The sequence below is a fragment of the Danio aesculapii genome, chromosome 15 (genome assembly GCF_903798145.1).
Source record: "Danio aesculapii chromosome 15, fDanAes4.1, whole genome shotgun sequence".
Classification (NCBI taxonomy): Eukaryota; Metazoa; Chordata; class Actinopteri; order Cypriniformes; family Danionidae; genus Danio; species Danio aesculapii.
In genome coordinates, this window is record NC_079449.1 from 12,080,745 (window position 1) to 12,102,694 (window position 21,950).

General features: G+C 36.9%; 1 long non-coding RNA gene across 1 annotated transcript in view; it reads left to right on the forward strand.

The window, feature by feature from the left end:
- LOC130242106 (uncharacterized) overlaps positions 1–21,950 on the forward strand; it is a 207,746-nt gene that overhangs the window by 60,443 nt on the left and 125,353 nt on the right. Inside the window, exon 2 of the long non-coding RNA XR_008838938.1 lies at positions 19,744–19,902. This is a non-coding gene — a long non-coding RNA (uncharacterized LOC130242106). The remainder of the gene's footprint in view (positions 1–19,743; positions 19,903–21,950) is intronic.

A 21,950-nucleotide genomic window follows, 5' to 3' on the forward strand; every position in this document is an offset into this window, starting at 1 on the left:
TGCTCAGTCTATCGAGACTTGTGTTTTTCGAGTGTAGCTTAGAGTTTTACATGTCATAGGAAACAGTTGATTGTATGCATCTGTTGACTGTATATCAAAACGTATGAACACCACTTAAAAATTATACGCAACAACTTGTTTTTGTATATATTGTATAAAGATTTGTGCACATTGCGAGGCCTTTTTTTCTGGATTTCACTCCTTTACTCCCAGATTACTCCCAGATTCCCCCACTCACCATTACAGAGCTCAGTGCCTGTGTATCCTCTTTTGGGCTCAGGTACAAAGCCTGGAACTGAGTGTCTCTCTCTCTTTTCTCTCTTCCTCTGTGTGTTTCTCTGCACTGCTTATTTAGCAAAGCAGCTGGCATGGTGCAGACATTAGGAGAGATGGAGAGGGAAAGTGCCAGCCTGGAAAGTGATCGCTGATTGTTCAGTTGGCAGTGTCCAATGTGCCAGCCTGGTGCTTTTTGTTAGCAACCAGAGATCCAAATTCCCCGCTCGCAGTGGGTTGGTTGCGTAAACCGACATGCACGCTTTCTTGCAGAAAATGACCCAATATACCAGCTCTTCCACTGTTTGTGTGCAACGTTATTCTGTTGGGAAAGGATCATTTGAATGTGCATTTAAGAGCTCACACATGAAGCTGGATGTGACTCTATTATTTTGTGCGGTTTATGGGGGAATTTGATTTTAAACAACCTCTATTATGCATTAAAAAAGGTCATATTTTGGTTTTGGGGGTCTCCAACAACAGGCTGATATGCATGCACGGCCAAAAACACTTTCATGTCTTATAATATGCATTTATTTTTACCAAATTATCCCAACGACTCCCAAATGATTTGTTCAGCGATTCATTTGTTCCCAAACCCCTCCTTTGCTTAAGGCTAATTTGCTCTGATTTGTCCAATGACCCAGTCTGTTGTGATTGGTCGACGGGGTTCAGCGCAAAACAGAGAGAAATGACGAGAAATTCACGAAAATGAAATAGCACAGAGTATGTGAGAGCCCAACCCAGGACTGCAACAACGAAATGCAGTTAAACACCAGCATATTCCTCTATTCTTAACGCTTACCTCAAGTAATAACAATGACACACATTCAGTAATAATCCACACAGTGGAAAAAGTTGAACTATTTCGAAAATTGACCAAGCCGGGGCACGTGTAGGAACAGCTGATAGTGGCTTTAGCAAAGACAAATGGCAAAGGATCGCGAGTTCAGAAACGCATTTAAATCTGAAAAGTTTTCAATGTGGTATTGGATGCAATATATGTGAATAGCCCCATAAAGATTTAAACTGAGAGATACAGTACAAGCGATGATCTATGATAAATAAGAAAACGAGGCAACAATTTTAATTAAACTTGCATGTTATGATCCAGAGGAAGAAGAAACTGGTCCATATGAACTGTAACTGTTACTGACAGAGTCCCAGTCAAAGTCCCATACATAATAGTTTCTGCTGCTCCTTCCTTTAATAGCATACAGCTGATGAGTCCCGTGTTGCAACGTAGGTTATTGTATCAAAAATCTGAAAAATGACAGGAACAAACACGGCACACGGTTGGTTTTACTGTGGTATTGTTGTGAAAACGAACTTTATTCCCTGCAGCCAAATCTCTATTTGTCAATGATCGTCATCTTCGTGTCATGATTAGTGCCATTATCCCCAGCGCCTCCGCTAGTGTTTGAAGGGAAAGGCACGTTCACGTTTTACCAGATCCGGCACTTCATTTGGTGATGTACCATATCCACGTTGACTCATTCAGGCAAAAGACCCGAACCCAATACGATTTATTCATTCGACTCTGAGTCGACTATCTTGTTAAAAAATAAATAGTTTTAATCACGGTGCACTTTCAGAGTTAAACCTCAGCTGGATGTTTTTATTCACTTAGTGCTGTGTTACACACTGCATGCAAGCTCATTTTCAAAAACCCATAATAAAAATGTAGTTTTTTTGAAATTGTCAGCTTTTAAAGTATTTCATATGTGTCGATGTATAAAACAGAAAAAAATAAGTTATTAAAGAGTGTTGAAACTAGATGCATTGTAAATCGAGCATTCTACTTTCTCAAGGCTGGTTTATATTTCTGCGTCAAGCGCAGTCACATAGCCCTTGTCATGGCTGATGTCGATGCTGATGCGCACCTCTCAAAAAAATTCAACTACAAGTCGCAACGACGCAAAGCGCAAGCTCTGTGATTGGTCTGCTTGGTAGCTGTGACCAGTGTGGGCTAGTTAGCGAGCCGCGCAAACCTGTTGGATCGAGTGTTGAGTCCAGTGAAGGAGCTTTAGATGGAAACTGTTGTTTTGTGTTTACCTTATGATTAAAGTTGTTGCACGTCCGCCGGTTCCGACCTCTGAATGAACAAGTTTTAGCTATTTGTACAGTAAGGTAGCACGCGAAAACGCACACAAAACACCCGCAAAGAAACTTGACACAGAGGAACATAAAAACCTGTTATTGCAGAACAACACAAACAGCACTCAGAAGTATAAATGCACGAATACGCAGCGTGGGTCAGGCTGATCACTCGACGCAGAAGTATAAATCAGCCTTAAGGGTGTATTCAAATTGCTCTTATTATTCTTTTTCATCCTTGTTCTGCTTCAACATATCTATACATTTTCTGTTTTTCACAATTTTTCGACAAGTATTTAAAGCTTAGTAGTTTGCAGTAACTGTGCCTGTAACTGGTAAGCTGAGACTTTCTCTTTTTTTGTTGTTCACATAAGTTAAAATACTTTTGCACTTTAAATGTGTTTCTAGGTCAGAGTGACTCAGAGTGACAAAGTGAATGATTGAGCAGTTGTATTGGACAAGTGGGACCCAACCAAAGCTTTCCCAACTTGTAACTCCTAATAAGTCTATGCAAGCATGGACTAAAAAGGCAGATGTATTTGCATGTATGGCTGGGAGATTTCATTTGTTCATAAATGCATTTTTATTGCAGAATATGCATCTGCTATGCCTGTGTTAATAGAAAAGCTGTTTGTTGCATGCACACAATACAGACTTGTATTGGGCCACAAGTGGAAATGGTTTATACAAGGAGTCATAAAGCAGTTTTAATTTAATTTGTTTCAGCATTGGAGAATCAATAGTCAGTCAATTGTTATTTAGCCACACAAACAAGGGCTCCGTGATCAAACACAGCCTGATTGCTTCACATCGAAGCACACCGGCAGGAAAAGACAAGCTCTGTCTGTAGCGATTATGTTGTAGTTTATGGCCATGTGTAAAGTTGGACATGACTGTCATTGATGCGTAAGTCTTGTTTGCGTGCCGGCACCTCCCTCCCAGACATACGGCGCAACGGAACAGTCGGATATCCTTAATTCATCAGTTATGGAGTGACTTGTCTTGGAATCAGAAGGGAAGAAGAATGATGACTAAAGCAACTTTGTAGCTTAAGGTCCCCTGTCAGTCACATCCTAAACCATAAACGCCACCAGGGTCACATGGGAACCAAGGCAGTTGCACAATTTCCCCTGCAAGCTGTAGGTCTATGGCCCTCCTGGGTCTGCTTCCTGTCTTCTCAGTAGACTTGCATGCAAATTGGACCCAAAGGGTTTCTTTGCCACGCAAGAAAAAAACATAAAACAGAAGAGACAGAACAAACGGTCATTACGCTAAAGAGATCTGTCAGTCTTGCTGGTCCAAAAAGCAGTCCGTGTCTTGCTGTGCCCCCTTTGATACTGAACGTTTCCCTGTTATAAAAAAAACCCTTTGTTCCCAGCCTGCCTCTGCACTGTTGCTGTTTGATAGAGAAATCCCTAACATCCCCTGTTCCGCAGTAAAGCCAGGGATTTGCCATCCCTCTTAGGCATAAAGACTGTCCCCTCATTCGGTTTGAAGCTGTACCAGTTTTGCCAGCTGTCGTGTTTCTCCCCCTCCCTTCTCTCACTGTCTCTCCATCAGACGTGTTTGAAGTGGCTCTGGCATTTGGCAACCGAGTATGAGGGCTTTGAAAATTGGCCTGGCTGAAAGTTTAATTCCAGCGCCTGAGTCACAGGAGGTGTAGGGACGCATGCCGACTCGCTACGTTTGAACCTGTGCTTTGAGTGACCTTATCAGCCCCAGAGTCTCCTCATTAATGTCATTAGAGAGTCTGGTGAGAAGTTTCAGGCCATGTCTGCGTGTACATGGGTATTTTAGTTCTTCCCGTCTTCGTTTTAGAAGAAATCTCTGTCTACGTGAAAACGCATTGTAAATCAACAGATGTGATTAAAGCAATATGCAGGGTTCACACCTAACTTAGTATTTAGTATTTGTGCAAGTTATTTATTCATTAAATCAAGTCACAGTGGAATGATCCGCCAACTAATCCGGCACAGCGGATGCCCTTCCAGCCGCAACCCAGTACTGGGAAACACCCATACACTCTCTCATTCACACACTCACTCATACACTGAGGCCAATTTTGTTTACTTATATTCACCTATAGTGCATGTCTTTGGACTGTGGGGGAAACCGGAGCACCCAGAGGAAATCCACGTAATCGCGGGGAGAACATAAAACTCCACACAGGTATGCCAACTGGTCAAGCTGGTCCGCGACTACTAACATAATAGTAATAAAGAACAATAACAATAGAATCTAAATTATGGATTATTAATTAAAGAATTAAAATATAGAAAAGAGCTATCTTCACAAACCGAAACATAGAAGTGTTTCTAACAAAGTGCCTAGTGCAGAACAGAAGGGGTGTATTCTATAGGTGGTTTGTCACTAGACTGGACACTGGACACTAGACACTGGACACTAGAACTACACAATATATACCCAGGGTGTGCAAATGTGCATAAATGTCCAGGAGTGGGGTTATATGCCCAGGGTGTGTTAGGGCTGTGGGATTTGGGGAAAAAAAATCTAATTGCATTTTCTATTTTTTTTTTTTAATTTAATTTAAATATTTTATTTATTTTTCTAACAGATGTTCCGATTTTAATTTGCGATTTAAATTTGTAGTCAAGCTTCAGCTCAATATTCTGTATTATATATATATATATATATATATATATATATATATATATATATATATATATATATATATATATATATATATATATATATATATATATTATAACAGAATTACGCTTTTATCCATCGAGCGACAGTATTTACATTTTAAAAAATCTGATGCATTTACAACATTTAATTGAAACATTTAATTTCAGTTAGCATATTTTTGTAGTTCAGCAATAAATCAAACAAAAAAGGTTACGTCAAATTAGAAGTGATGGTCTCTGTGGTAAAGACGTTCACCCCAATCTTTTCCATCACACTCACTTCTCCTCGCAGATGGGATGGTGGGCCAAATCAAAGGTTACAATGGGCCAACTTTGATCCGCAGACCCTACTTTGGGCATCTATGCTCTAGAGCAAACAGTAAACACAAATAAAATGACCTTACCTATCTGTAAACAAGTTGAACTCAAATTAGGGAGATAGTGTAGCTTATATATATATATATATATATATATATATATATATATATATATATATATATATATATATATATATATATATATATATATATATATATATATATATATATATATATATATATATATAAAATAATAATCATAAAAATATAGAACACTCAGCAAACTAACATGGCTGAAACAACTCTGAAATTGTACTTTGCTGTTGTTTGCTACTAGATTGAATGTCACTGGCAATACTATCAGTTGACTTTTTATCAAGACACTCCTTATATATCCACCCGTGGTGCTTTTTTAGGTGCTGGTTGTAATATTTCTTCGTGCTGTGGCAGCAATTCTTAAAAATGACCTGTTTGTGTTTGGTGTCTGTGACTTTGAAACCAAAATATTCCCGTATTACAGATGTCATGTTTTTCTTTGATATTAATTCATCTATTAATGCTTCTAAAAACAGCAAATGTCATCATCCCTCACTCATCTGCACTTTCCTGTTTGTTTGTTTGTTTTTATTGTGGGCGTTCCGCATAGTTTGGTTGCGAAATTCTGATTGGGAACAACGAAAATGTGGAAAGTGTTTGCAGGTCAATTTCCATTAATCGCACAGCCCTAGGGTGTGTGCAAATATGCATAAATGTCCATACAGTTACATACAAATGCAAAAATGTGAACAGTGGAATACTGTCACGAAATTGGTTTGTCGTGAAGACCCGGACTTTCTCAATCGTATCAAATAATTCAACTCGGGTAGAAAATTCACGAGGTGAAACACATTCCACAAGTAAACTAGAGCTAGTGATGCAGTGCTCCACGTTTGTTGTGAATCCACCATTAGATTAAAGCCATATTGGCCAATCATTCATTCATTCATTTTCCTTTAGCTTAGTCTTTATTTTAGAGGCCGCCACAGTGAAATAAACCACCAACTATTCCAGCATATGTTTTACACTGCGGATAGCCTTCCAGCTGCAAGCCAGTACTGGGATACACCCATACACACTCATTCATACTCACACTCATACACTGTGGCCAATTTAGTTTATTCAATTCACCTATAGCGCATGTCTTTGGACAGTGGGAGAAACCAGAGCTCCTGGAGGAAACCCTCACCGACACAGGGAGAACATACAAACTTCACACAGAAATGCCAACTGGACCAGCTACGACTCGATCCAACGACCTTCTTGCTGTGAAGTGACTATTTTCAGTTTCAGATACATGAAACTGCAATTTCATGTGGCCAAACTGTGTAAACTTCAGCTTTGAAAATACCCGTGTTTGTCCGGACAGGGCCTCAGTCTGGATGAAACGTTCTTTTTAGGTAAGGCAGTCACAATCAACCTTTACTGTTCCAGTTGTTCTCCCAACACCGACCCCAGAGGGACCTCTTCTGTTTGTGGTCCATCTCTAAGTCCACAAGATGAAGTGTTTGTCCTGTAAATCAGGTCAATATAACAGCCGGTGATTAAAGACATAGCCACAACTCAGCCGAGGCCCATAAATAGCCGCCGGTCTGGCCGTGGATTCTCTTGCACACGCTGGCGTAAACGCAGCGCCACGCTCTTGACGCAGGGGAAACTAATCCCCAAGCCTGCTCTTAGACACACATACACACCGGATCTGTTTCGAGGAGGGTGACAGGGTCTGATCATCAGTAAACGCGATCTTCCCCCAAGAAACCCACCCGTCCACTCTGATAAGCGCTAATCCCGGCTCGCGTGGAAGCATGACCGAGATCAATTAAACTAGCAGCAGATAGCAATCAGAGCTGCAGGCCAGCCATCAAATGAAGGGAGGAGACAGGAGGAGGAGAAAAGAATCAGTCTATCTCCTGCTATCTTTTATCTTCCCTCTTTTTCATTTATCTCGCTCTCTCAGTGCCGCAGTCTTCCTCAGAGCCCCGACGGCTAAGCTCAGGATCGATTCTCACCGCCACCTTACAGCTGCGAGAAAAAGACAACAAAGAACAATAACCATCATCATGGCCACCTCCATTATATCACTGCCCATCACGAGGATCGTTATCTCCCTGAATGATGCTGCTCTCTGGTGCCGGTTACATCAGCAAACTGCGTTTCCAGATGTTCATGAATGCCATATCTGTGGGGCTTCTTCTGTGATTATTTGATCAGTTGTTGTTGTTGATGATGGTGGTGGTGGTGTCTTACAGCGGAGTTACATGTGCAGAAACAATCAGAAAGTATCATTTGAAGTATTGTCTCAACCACAAATAGAAAGGAATTCGATTTTTTTCAAATCATGTTCTTGGAGTCAAGTGAACAGTTGCAGTCAAAATGATCAGCCCTCCTGTAAATTTGTTTCTATTTTAAAATTTTTCACATATGATGTTTAACAGGGAAAGGAATTTTTCATGGTTTTTCCCATAATGTTTGTTTTTCTTCTGGAAAAGGTCTACATATGACTTGCCTAATGACCTTAACTTGCCTAGTTAACCTAATTGGCCTAGTTAAGCCTTTAAATTGTGGTTTAAGCTGAATATGAGTATCTTGCTAAATACAGTGCATCCGCAAAGTAATCATAGCACTTCACTTTTTCGACATTTTTTTTGTTACAGCCTTATTCCAAAATGGATTAAATTCATTTATTTCCTCAAAATTCTACACACAATACCCCATACTGCCAATGTGAAATAAATATTCACAGCTTTTGCCGTGAATCTCTAAATTGAGCTCAGGCACATTCTGTTTCCACTGATCATTCTTGAGATGTTTCAGCAGCTTAATTGGAGCTCACCTGTGGTAATTTCAGTTGATTGGAAATGATTTGAAAAGGCATACACCTGTCTGTATTAGGTCCCAGGGTTGACAGTGCATGTCAAAGCACAAACCAAGCACAAAGACAAAGGAATTGTCTATAGACCTTCGAGACAGGATTGTCTTGAGGCACAAGGCTGGGGAAATTTACAGAAAACTTTATGTTGCTCTGAAAGTTCCAATGAGCACAGTGGTCTCCATCACCATAAGGGGAAGATGTTTGGAACCACCAGGACTCTTCCTAGAGCTGGCCAGCCATCTAAGCTGAGTGATTGAGAGAGAAGGGCCTTAGTCAGGGAGGTGGTCAATAACCTGATGGTCACTCTGTCTGAGCTCCAGTGTTCTTCTGTGGAGAGAGGAGAACCTTACAGAAGCACAACCATCTGAATGAATGCCAGGCGTTACATTTGGAGAAAACCAGGCACCGCTCATCTCCAGGCAAATACCATCCTTACAGTGGCAAGCATGGTGGTGGCAGCATCATGCTGTGGGGATGATTTCCGCAGCAGGAACTGGAAGACTAGTCAGGATAGAGGGAAAGATGAATGCAGCAATGTACAGAGACATCCTGAATGAAAACCTGCCTCAGAGTGCTCTTGACCTCAGACTAGGGCGATGGTTCATCTTCCAGCATGACAATGACCTAAAGCACACCACCAAAATATCAATGGAGTGGCTTCACAACAACTCGTGAATGTTCTTAAGTGGCCCAGCCAGAGCCCAGATCTTAATCCTATTGGACATCTCTGGAAATAATTCAGGAGGATTTATAATTCTGACTTCAACTGTATACAGAAGGCATTGAGTATTGTGTGCCAGGTCCCCCGGTGAACCACTTTCACAGGAAGCCCACAGTGAGATTGAACAAGAGAAACTTTTGAGTGAGGAAGTTGTTCCATATATATATATATATATATATATATATATATATATATATATATATATATATATATATATATATATATATATATATATATATATATATATACGCTATCAAAAAAACAACAACAATAGTATCTTAGTGACATGAAAACGGCACCACATTTAACTCTTAATTATGGCATTTATTTTTTGAACTGTAAAATAATAATGAGACATATAGAATGTCAATGTGAATTATTTTTGTATTGAGTAACTTTTGTAGTTTTTATTAAAAAATATTTAATTCGTTTTTGTTTTTGAGATATTTTTAAGTTTTATGTATTTATTATTTCTTTAATTTCTTAAATTTAATTTAATTTATTTATTTTTGCCTCTGCCCCACCCATCCAGAAACCACAATAATCAAAGTCACAATTGTGCCAAAATGTATAATAAAGTTTCATTATTTTTTATAGGTCATTTGGTAATTGAACTCTCTATGCTGCTGTTTTACAGGTTTTGTTCACATGTGATAAACCAGGAATACATTCTTCAAAGTTTTCCTCAACAACAACAACAAGCTGTGTCTCAGTATATATATTGCTTTTAGCATAATTGCGTACTTATTGCTGACCTGTTTTACGGTTTTAAAATTGTAAACTCAGAAGCTGACAAAGTGAACAATTTCCATTCATCAGGTACCACTAATTTGATGATGATGTATCCCAATTATTTCATATTATTTGATGAGATGGTGATGGTGTTTTTCAAATAATGCATATTTTTTTTCAATACAAATTAAGTGCTAGATGTTTCAGTCAGTAATTTTGCCTAAATCCTACCCCATTTGATTGCTATTTTGAATGGTTTCTGATATTTTGTAGTGCATATTCATATTAAATGAGGGTATGCACAGTGCTCAGCATATGAGTAAACCCCTCACAAATCTAACTTTTAGGCAAGGCAAAAAGTTTATTTATATAGCACATTTCATACACAGTGGCAATTCAAAGTGCTTTACACAAACAGGAATAAAAGAAACAAGTATAAGAAAAATAAAAACAAATAATAAAAATGGTTAAAAAAATAAAATAAGCATAAAAACAGATAAAATGTGTTATAAAAGAATGAAAAAGAAGAGACAAATAGAATAGTGCGATCTGTCGGACGTAGCACAGTGCTCATTCAGTAAAGGCACAGCTAAACAGATGTGTTTTCAGTTTTGTTTTGAATGTGCCTAATGTTGGAGCACATCTGATCATTTCTGGAAACTGATTCCAGCAGTGAGGAGCGTAGTAGCTGAAAGCAGATTCACCCTGCTTTGACTGAACTCTTGGAATTTCTAGTTTATTTGATCCTAAAGATCTGAGTGATCTGTTGGGTTTGTATTCAGTGAGCATATCTGTAATGTATTGAGGTCCTAGGCCATTTAGTGATTTATTGACAAGTAATAATACTTTAAAATCTATTCTGAATGTAACTGAGAGCCAGTGTAAAGACCTGAGGACAGGTGTGATGTGCTCTGATTTCCTGGTTCTAGTCAGAATTCTGGCCGCAGCGTTCTGGATGAGCTGTAACTGTCTGACTGTCTTTTTGGGGAGGCCAGTGAGGAGGCCGTTACAGTAATCCACCCTGCTGCTGATAAAGGCATGAACAAGTTTCTCTAAGTCTTTTAAATTCATAAGCTATACAATATTATATTTGTGCATATACACAAATATAGATCAGTACAGAAGCCAAATCAGGAGCTTATCTAACAAAATAACTTACGATAACGGTCCAAAAACTAGAACACCCAAATTTATATTATAGTAAAATATTAAATACACATTTAAAAAAGGAGGACATTTTTTTTTTTTAATTTTGTTGAAATTTTATAGGTTGTAATTTTCTTTTGCAATATTTGCTTAACTTTTATTGTGTCATCTTTCAATTTCTAAATATGTTTGATGACTAAAATATTATTTTAATAAATAGACCTGTTAAGTAAATCTGTTTTGTTTAAATGCACCAAAATACATTGCCTATATTTACTGAGAAATGGATAAAAATATTAATTTTCAAAATAGGCTGTACTCAATAATGCCGAGCACTGTGTTACTTGATAAGTGTATTTCTGTTGGCCACAACCCTGTCCATTACAGCACACTTTCATACAATCAAATGTGAGGGTAATGATATTAGAAATATATTACAAATGTGTTTTTCAGCCTCCCTCAAACCTTTTACCTATGATCTACCAATCTGAATGTTCCAGGACTGGTAAAGATGTTGATCAGTGAATAAATCACCAGGGAAGTGCTTTCATTATTCATTACTCTACCCAGGGATGCTGTTCTGGTCCTGTTTACACCTACTAGTAACATCTGTCTCCAGGTGATCCAGTCACAAGTGTTGAGGCGAGACACTGTGCTGTTCACACCTGGCAGTGTCATGCATTTGAAATGCATCTCCTGTGACCATTTGCGAACGAATATCAAGAGGTGTTTTACTATGTCAGCGAATGCAAAAACAGTCAAATAAGAAGGCAGAATTCGCAACTAATTCACACAAGACGTGTTCTGTGATATCTCATGCACGTGTTTCCCCAACTTGTCATTTTTGTTGATTAATTTGCTTCTAAAGCTACATGTAAGATGTCATATTTTTGGCTGCCTCAGTTTTCACAGTTCGAGTCGCATATTATTTGCATGGTGTTTACACCAATTTAGCGCTGTCGACTTGAAAGTTGTATCAAACCAGCTTTGACAGTTCTTTAACTGCCTCCCAGATTTTATGAAGTGCTTAAATTAATTTGTTTTTCTTTGTTTTGTATTGTTCTCCAATGTAAATCTCTCAGCATTCTTAAAATAGCACGCATTAGCTTGAAGCAAAATAACAGTGTTATTCTCAAATGAAAAAAAAATCTGTTTTTCTTGTTACGTACAGTATACTTTTATCCGTCTATGAAAACAAGACTATTTCATGCCATTTCCTTTTCAAGTAAAGTAATCATGTTTAGGATGTTGACATATTTCCACTGCCAAACAAGACACAATACAACAAATTGAGTTTGTATGTTTTATTCCAGTATTTTCTAGTTGCCTTTCCTGAACTCTCCCATTTTCCCCAGAGACGTGCAGCAAAGATGCTGCAGAATTTCCGTTTCGTTTCCCTCCAGCTCAAAGATAGGACAACTCTGGCTACGTGTGGAAATGTCCGTGCGAGCATGCTAAGGTATTTTGGCTTGTGAGCGCATTGACTCATAGACTTCCGTCTTCTAACCCAACAAGTCATCATCAGCTTTGTCTGTCTTGCCCCTCAAATCAACAGAGGAAATGAACCATCTGCTGTTTCTTGTGACCGCGAAAACACACGCACATACACACCCTTCCTCAGCCGGGTCGGCCCTCCATCCTCTCCAAATCTCCAATCTTGTGTTTCTCTTGCTCCTGTCAAGGCAGCTTCAATTACATCCCTCCCTCCAGCTTATGTCTTGGGTGGATTACACACGCTCACTGTGGGCTGGCTGTATGTAGGCTATGTCAGGCTTTCTTTTCTAACACCCTGCCTAAAGACAATGCCGCTCTCACTCCCCAACAGCAAAATTTCTTCTGCTTGCTTTGGAATTTTGGCATTTTAGGGTTTTAGACAACAAAGTGGCTAATAAAAGAGACAATTCTGAATCTCATCTTCAGCGTACCTTCATGTTTGCCCCTCACATTTGTTGTTTATTTTAGCTCAGGAAGTCTGTTTTCTTGTCTTCGCCAACTGGCTTCACTTAGAAGTGACCTATTTTGATAGAAAGGGGTGGGTGGTTGGTTTAGTCCGGGGTCTGGGAATCAAGGGCAGATTTGCTGGCGAGGCTGGTGTCCTGGAGCACATTTTCCATAATGCCAACTTTATGCTCCCCAATGTAAACACAGCAGTCGACAGTATCGCACATAGTCGTACATCCCAGTGAATTGTCTGGAATAAAAACTGGAAGCAGGCCGTAGTCTGTGAGTACATTTACATTTACAATACTCTGATTTTAATATGATTAAGAGAATACTCCGATTAAAAAGGCCATGAAACCACCCTCTTTCGATTCAAGTCTACCTCAGAATTTCTTCAAAAAATGTTGCCCGATGGGCGTGGAGCACTGCGAGGGAGGAGTGGCCGTGGCCAGCTGAGCACAGGAAAAAGAGGGGCAGTGAACAGCTGTCAGTTGGCTCACAAAACGAGAAACAAACCGTGAGGAGGCGCATGATTTTATTGTTTACAAATTTAAAAAGCAAAGAAATAAACCGAGTAATTAAATGTCCTGCTACATTTGTTATTTATAATTTTCTATACACATAACCACAATTTGTTAAATCATTATGAAGAGAATCGTGCTTATATAAGCACTATAAATGAGGAGGACCTCTCTCCTCCTGAATACCGGGTCTGAATGCAGACATGGTGGATAGCAGTGCAGCAGGTCTCTTGCCTTGTCTACTCCAACCATTAACCCTGCTGGCAAGCCAGATAATTTTACACATACACGAACAGGGCAGAACAGATATAGACGATGTGTCTAAATGGTAACCAACTCAACTTGGACAAAAATGCTTGCTGCAAACCAACAGTTTTGCTGTATCGGCCCAGACTGCATCGTGGGGTAAAACATGCAACAAACCCTGCGGATCATGGAAACAAAAGCATGCCAGTCATTGGGTCTCACAGCTTGGCAGGTCTTTCTTGCCTTCGGAAAGCACGTGCTCTCATGAATAATTAAGAAGCTGGGTCTTCTCATAGGATAAGAAAACTTCACTATGAATAATAATGAGAAACCGTTGTGTCATCACTTCACTAGCAGATGCGCGCTTCGTCACCTATTGGGATCCCACCCCAAAATTATTTTAAACCTGGAAGATGAAATTAGCTGACAAATGCTAAAAATGATCCAGTTTTCCTCACAATTAAAGCTGACAGGTGTGAACGTTGTCTTAAATGATGCTCAACACACACAAATATGTAAAAATGAAAACAAAGGACTTGAGGGTTTCTTGAACCTTTAAGACTCTACCATGTAAAGACTGTTTTTGCCGACTACTTCTGCCAACTGTTAATCCGACTACAGTCATAATTGAACTAAAAAGAAATCAAATTAAGATGTGGGGTATTCCTGTTTTAGTTGCAATATTGAAGTGCAGTTCAACCTTGTAAACACCATAATCAAACTATTAACGTTTTGTAGTACTTTTCGTTACATTTTGTGACGAGATGCACACATGGCAGTTCAGGTGTTTAATGATGAATAAATGAGCATGGCCTCAAGCAAGAGAGCGCATTTTTTGCCTGAGTGGGAAATGATGACTATTTTGAGAATTATGGAAGAAATGGACATTTTGAAGTGCATTTGTCAAGGGGGATGGAAATATTGCTAAGCTACGAAGCATGCTTTCAGTCTCAGATACAGAAAAGCTAGTTAATGCTTTTATGACCTCTAGACTGGATGACTGTAATGCTCTGTTCGCTGGTTGCCCAGCATCTTCTATTAATAAACCTCAGTTAGTGCAAAATGCAGCTGCTAATATGACATGAAAATAATATGACCATAAGTTAAGTTAGGGCTGGGCGATATAGCAAAAAATGCAATCTCGATAATTATTTTCCATATTGAACGATAGTGATGATATGTTTTAATATAAGTTGGTACTGCTTCCAGATAATTTCGATATGAGTTTTTAATCCTTTAAAACAGTAGCGCAACAGTAACTAAAGCCACAGAAATTGAGTTCATTAAATGGCGTAACATATTTTCGGTTGATACATTTTTTTGGTGGCTGAAAATTCGGTACATCTATAATGTCAAGGTAAAATTTATTGTTTCCCGTAGGAGAAATTTGTTTTAGAAAAAAGGTTCTGCTGACAACAGACAACATATAACATGCATACACATTAAAAATCAAATCCTAAAATACCTCCTAATATAAATAAGATTCCATAAGATCAATAATTTTTTTTAAATTATATAAAAATAAAATATAATGTGCCCCCACTGCCCTCTGTTATGCCAACCACACCAATTATCGTCTTACCCTACTTGCTCATTGATCAATTTAATTGAAAAAGGAGCAAAATAATGTTTATATCTATTTTACTTTTATAACGGGACCCTGTATCTTCTGCCAGAATTCATCAGCTCATGCTGCAAAGACAGCACATATGAAGAATCAGATAAAATCTTGTTGGTTTGTTGGATTGGGCACAACTCAAAGATGTCTTTTAGCGAACCAAGTGTCTCAATTCCCATAATTTTTCCTGCCACTCTCATCAGGTTTTTATTAACACACTTTTAGATTCCCATTGTCACACATTTCTGCTGTGTGATTGGCTCTTAGATCAATACTGTGTAAAAAAAAAAAGTCAAGAGCTTATCATTGTTATTGACAAATTTTATTGCGATTCAATATAAAATTGTTTATCAGCCAAGCCTTAAGTAAAGTTCCATATTGATTATAAAATACTGCTGCTTACCTATAAAGCTTTAAATAGTCTAGCTCCTGATCATCTAACCAACCTTTTGTCTCGCTACAATCCAACTTGCTCTTTAACATCTCAAAACTTAGAGCTTTTGGTAGCTCTTAGTTAGGGCTGGACCGATGACCAATGTTCTATCGAATCGCAATAAAATTTATGTCAATAACAACGATAAGCTCTGAAATTTTTTTTTTACTCTAAATTGATCTAAGAGCCAATCACACTGCAGCAGAAATGTGCAGCAATGGGAATCTAAAAGTGTGTTGATATTAGATACCACCAAAAATTTATCAGCCGAAAATATGTTGTGCCATTTAATGAACCCTCTAATATTTGTCGCTTCAGTCATTGTTGGAATACTCTTTTAAATCTGGAAGCATTAACAACTTATATCGAAATATATATTGTTATCTTTTAATATGGAAATTAATTATCGAGATTGCATTTTTGCCCTATCGCCCAGTCCTACTCTTATTAGCTAAATCCACTAAAGGATTCTTTTAATGTTAATGTAGCTAATATCGTTATCGTTTCCAAATTTCATTGCAATGCAGTAATGTGCGCCTTTTGTGAAGCTGCTTTGAAACCAATATTTATTATGAAAAGCGCTGTACAAATTAAATGAAATGATGAATGAAAAGCAGAGGTGGCCTGTTGCTTGACAGTTTGTATCCGTCATCTTCTGTTTTTGCACGTGTAGTGTGAGAAATTAACTGCAGTTGAAATATTCACAAAGTTAAAAAAATTAAATTTACAGAATCACATATGGTGCAATGATGGACATGAACTGATGTTGAATGAAACGCCAGAGGAAACTAGCATTGATTGGTGACGTAATGACGTTAATCGAACTATATTATAACATGTAAAACAGGGGCATTAAAGGAACATTCAAAAAGCAACTCATGTTAACACATTAATCATATTATTGTCTTATTTAGATTAAGGCAAATGATTAGATTACTGATGTCCATTTAAATGTAGACAATGAGATCAAAAGTCAACATAATCTGTTCAACCTCTGATAATTGAATCAGCAGTAACACTTCATCAAGAAAAGAGTGTTGTTCGAATAAGCTTGAAATCCAAAACTTTCTGTGAAAAAAACAACAAAAAAAACATAATGATAATAATAAAACAAACGCGTGACATTTCTGCTTGTATTCACTTTTGAAAATCTACCAAGCTGCCAAAAACCTAATTAGATTGAACATAGAGTGGTTTCTGCCAACTACATTCTTTTGTGGCCTTTTTTTTTTGTGTTTTGCTTTTTTGTAATCAAATAGCACGCTTTAAAATGACTTTGGCTGATAATGGATTTTTTCATGCATTCAGGGTTAGAAAAAACATTTCTTGGTGAAGCTGTTTGAATCCTTTAAGAACAGGTTTCTTTTTTTCTTTGTAACAGTTGTGTAATATATTCTTTATGATTTAGGCATAGTTTTTTCCCCTCAGATGGAATTCTGTTTAGCTCAGTTTATGTTGTGCATTCGACTGTGTCCTTTTTATTAATGTATGTATTTCATTACTATTATTTTAAATAATGGCTATTATACATTTTTTTGGTCTTTGAAATCCTTAAGTTTGTGAATCTGAAATAAATTAAAGGCCTTGGAATGTTTTTAAAAATAGACATAAGTCTATATTTTATACAAAAAAATAAAAATGACAAATAGAATATTATATCTCATATGGCCAATGTTAAGTGAAGTTATTTTATTTATTTATTTTTTTACTAGAAACAAATTTCAACAGGAGTACGTGCTTATGATTGACCACGGCTGGTCCCGCATTAGCAATCACATGATATACCAATCAGATGAATCCAAATGAATAGCCGCGTTTCCTTACCTTAGCCATCTTCATCTTGAAGAATCCCCCCATCTAACTGACTCTTTCCCCTCCTTCTTAGCATAGTCCAGGGGAGTTCTTGAGACCGACCTGAGCTGAGACTCCCCTCTCTCCAGCCTAAACGGTAGAGAGCCCCAGGTTCGAAGATCTTATGAGCTCAGGGCTCTCTCCCAGGACAGCATGCCAAACACTAATTTACATTATCAAGCATTAAGTGTAAACTCTTGAAACACAAGATCATAGGATCTAACTTTGCTCTCACTTGTAATGTCTCGCATTAAGTTCTTGAATGTAAAGGTGTTGGACCTAGAAAGTCCTTAATCATGCTTGAATTTGAACCAAGGTAAACAAAGATGTGAAAACCCTATTTTTAAAATAATGGTTTACAGTATTTTATTTTACATTTAGAAGTAGGGCTGGTATCTATCTAATTTTTCCAAGTCAATTTTTTCAATTACTTTCCCTACCGCCTGTGGAGTCATGTGAGCCGGCTCTTATTTATACTTCTGCGTCGAACGCACGGGTGTGGTCCACATACCTGCGCACCTCTAAAAAAAATTTAACTACACATTGCACGTATGCACTACATTGACGATGATTGAAAGCTCCGCCAGAAAAGCCTTTAGACGGCATATTGTCCATTACAATAAAATTAATATTTATATTAAAATATTTGCTTACAGAACATGTTAAGAAATGCACTGTTTAAAATATTATTTACAGGATATACAAGAGTTATTTTATTTATAAGAGATACTGCTTATTTTCTACTTTAAATATTAAAAATATAATAATAATAATTAATTTTGTTTCCAAAAGTGCAAGTTATTTATTTTCACTTTTTATAAGAAAAGAAAAGTTGATTTCAGGCAACATGTGTTTAATTTCAGTTGTTCAACGTTGAAGTAAATAATCATATATATGTAGTAGATAGTGTGTGTTTCCTTAATTTTAAAATCAAATAATGCTTCCTTCATTCAAAAATCTCTAAGTTGTAATATGTGAGCATATTTACTGTACAAAAATTGTCAGTGAACTATGAGAGAAATAAAAAATTGTTTATTAATCGTAATCGGGTTAAAATGTTCAATTAATCAAAATTTAGATTTAGACCAAATAATTTTATATTACTTTCATATTATACTTTAAATATACTGTATATGTTTTTATATATTTTTTCTATGTACTTTATATTATTTACTTAAATGTAAATAATAATATTAAAAATAATATTGTGCACATATCGCAAATTTAGACATATAATGAAAAAAATTATCATTGACAAACCTCATTGTAAATGGGTATTCAGCCAATCCATTATCTCAAAACAACAGAAAAAAAAAAACATTGATAAATTGAACAACTTACATATTCATAAAGAAAATACAGAAAAACATCACAACAAATCCTATATACTAAACCCTAAATAAAGACCTAACAAAATATTGTAAAATATATTACCGAAAACCTTTACCCTAAACACATCTAAATTTAGGCATGTACAAATATAGTACAGAAATCCTCCTATTATTGCTTTAATGTTGCAATATCAGTGTTACATGTTATTAGCTTTTTTTTAATCGCTGCCATACCTCATCTGTTTTTCTTTATCATTGATTTACAGTTGAAGTCAGAATTATTAGCCCCCCCCCCCCCCCTTTGAATTTTTTTTTTTCTTTTTTGAATATTTCCCAAATGATGTATAACAGAGCAAGGAAATTTTCACAGTGTGTCAGATAATATTTTTTCTTCTGGAGAAAGTCTTATTTGTTTTATTTTGGCTAGGATAAAAGCATTTAAAAAAAAATTTTAGGAGCCATTTTAAGGTCAATATTATTAGCCCCTTTAAGCTATATATTTTTTCGATAGTCTACAGAACAAACCATCGTTATACAATAACTTGCCTAATTACCCTAACCTGCCTAGTTAACCTAATTAACCTAGTTAAGCCTTTAAATGTCTATAATATATCAGTTATTAAAAATGAGTTATTAAAACAATTATGTTTAGAAATGTGTTGAAAAAAAACTTTTCTCTGTTAAACAGAAATTAGGAAAAAAAAAATAAACAGGGGGCCGAATAATTCAGGGGAGCTAATAACTCTGACTTTGACTGTAAGCATAATATTACTGTCAAAACTGTTACATAATGATTATGGTTGCCCACCTGAATAAAACAGTAGAGTCGCTGTGTTTGTTGTTGTTGTTGTTTTCATGCTACTGTACTTGTATAAAGTGCTTTTGTTGCTGTCCGTGGTGTAATTCATTGTGTATTTTAAAGTAAATCCCTAATCAGACATTATCCGTCTCCTCCAGGCCTGAAAGAAGAGCTGTTTGGGCTTGACTCCTCAATCTGACCCTCGGTTATCAGCCACTGATCCAGCTGTCGCGTGTCGCTCAATAACCTACAGCCTGATTCTCCATTAGATGAGACCTCTGACATTCTGAAGAGCAGGACGACGACAACAACAAAAGGTGGGGGGTTGACAAAGCTAGATCTTAGCCATAAAAGATTATCTTTGTTGTAGTCGCAGCACAGCAGTTAGCGCACATGTTCCTGACATGCGGGATTGAGTCCAGATCACATTCCTCTTCTCTAGCCAAAGGGGTTCTGCTCACTGTCTTTTGTCTTTCTGTTGGATAAATGGAAAAACAATTGTATCCATGCTAGTTTTAGAGCTTTATGTAAGTCACAGGAGTTTTTAGTAGGATTAAAGGCACACTCCACTTTTAAAAAAGGCTCATTTTACAGCTCCCTAAGAGTTAACAGTTGACTTATACCATGTTTTTACTCCAGCGTTTTTATCTTGGCTTAGCATAGGCCATTTAATTAGATTAGACCATTAGCATTTCTCTAAAATGATAGTTATACTAATTTTCTTGTTTAAAGACTGACTCTTCTGTACTACGACTAGGGATGGTTATCATTAAGGTTTTAATGGTATTACTACTCTTATCAATACTAATTATCGGTTCGGTACTTTAACGATACTCTTATCGGTACTTTTTATACTGTTTTTTTTTTTTTAAATGAAAAAAAAGAACAGCATTAACATGATAACTTTTTAAATGTGAATTAAAATGAAACCAATAATTGTAAAACAAACAAAAAAAACATTTCCTGTGAAAGAATGTACAATGGTTTGAAGGAGCACAGTTGGAGCATGCAGGTTGGCTGCAAATGACCTATTTGTCAGACACAGTGTCGTTATAAAGTTCACGCACACACACACAGCGCCATACGCGTTAAACTTTGTACTGTTTTTGCACTGCAAATGTGACAGGATACAGATTAATACCCGCTGCTGTATGGATATCCGTTATGTTAATGTATAGAATAAACCGGATTTAACACCCACAAACCGGGATTGAAGCGACTTTTTTTATAATTGTACTGACATGCGGCTGTGGTGATTAAGTAAAACGGTAAAATCGCTGTAATTGATTAGACATGCACTGTTTAAAAATGTTTTAAACTCATTCTTGATCACATTTGATGATGATTGATGATCACAGAGAGCTGAACAGATCTTTTAATCCCAGTTGCTTTGTGCACATCCTGTCTTGATATGATTATGCGCGTTACTACGGAGACATGTTAATTCGCAGCTGTCAATCAATTTGGTGGGTGGGGAAACCACAATCCTACGTCACATTGTGGTGGGCCTCAAAATGGGAGGGATTTGGATCCTATTTTTAATGTCAGGGAAAAAAAAAAATATATATGGCTTATTGTCTTTTTATCAGTCCAATATGACACTATACCTACACACAGTTCTGTCATTCTCAGATGGGATGAGGAGGCAAATCAAAGGTTACAGTGGGCCAACTTTGGCCCACGGGCCCTACTTTGGCCAACTCTGGCATAGAATGATATGGACAAATGTTTAAATCTCTTTACTCAAAAAGCTGTTACTCTCTTTTATTCATTACACAGTATTCAGCCTTTGCAATTAAAGTCACATTGATACAACTGTTCAAATAAATTTACAACAAATAATTTTATACAAGCGGCATTAAATTGTAAGGACATTTACTGTAATTGACGTCAGAGCTTATGGATACTTCAGTCTTTTATAATTTAGCACCGGTACAGATAAAGTCCTAAGTTTCGGTACCCATCCCTAACTAAGACTGATGGAATGATTTCGTGCAGCACCCGAAAATATTTCTGAATTGAAAATATTCTCACAAATGTGTCTGCCACTAAAGTTCCTTTATTATTATTATTATTATTATTATTATTATTATTATTATTATTATTATGCTCAAATGAGAATATAGTTCCTATCTTTATCAACCTTGAATATATAGCAATCTTAGTTCACAAACATAACTACAAAAGAGCTTTGAATAGGACATTTTTGAGCAAGATGCTAATGGTCTAATCCAATTCAATAATTTATGCTAAGCTAAGCTAAAAGTGCTTTCATGAAACACAGAGATCATTTGAATGGATTTGTATACACTAAGAATTGTAGTTATTTTAAAGTTATTTACTTTACAGAGTTTTACTTTCACAT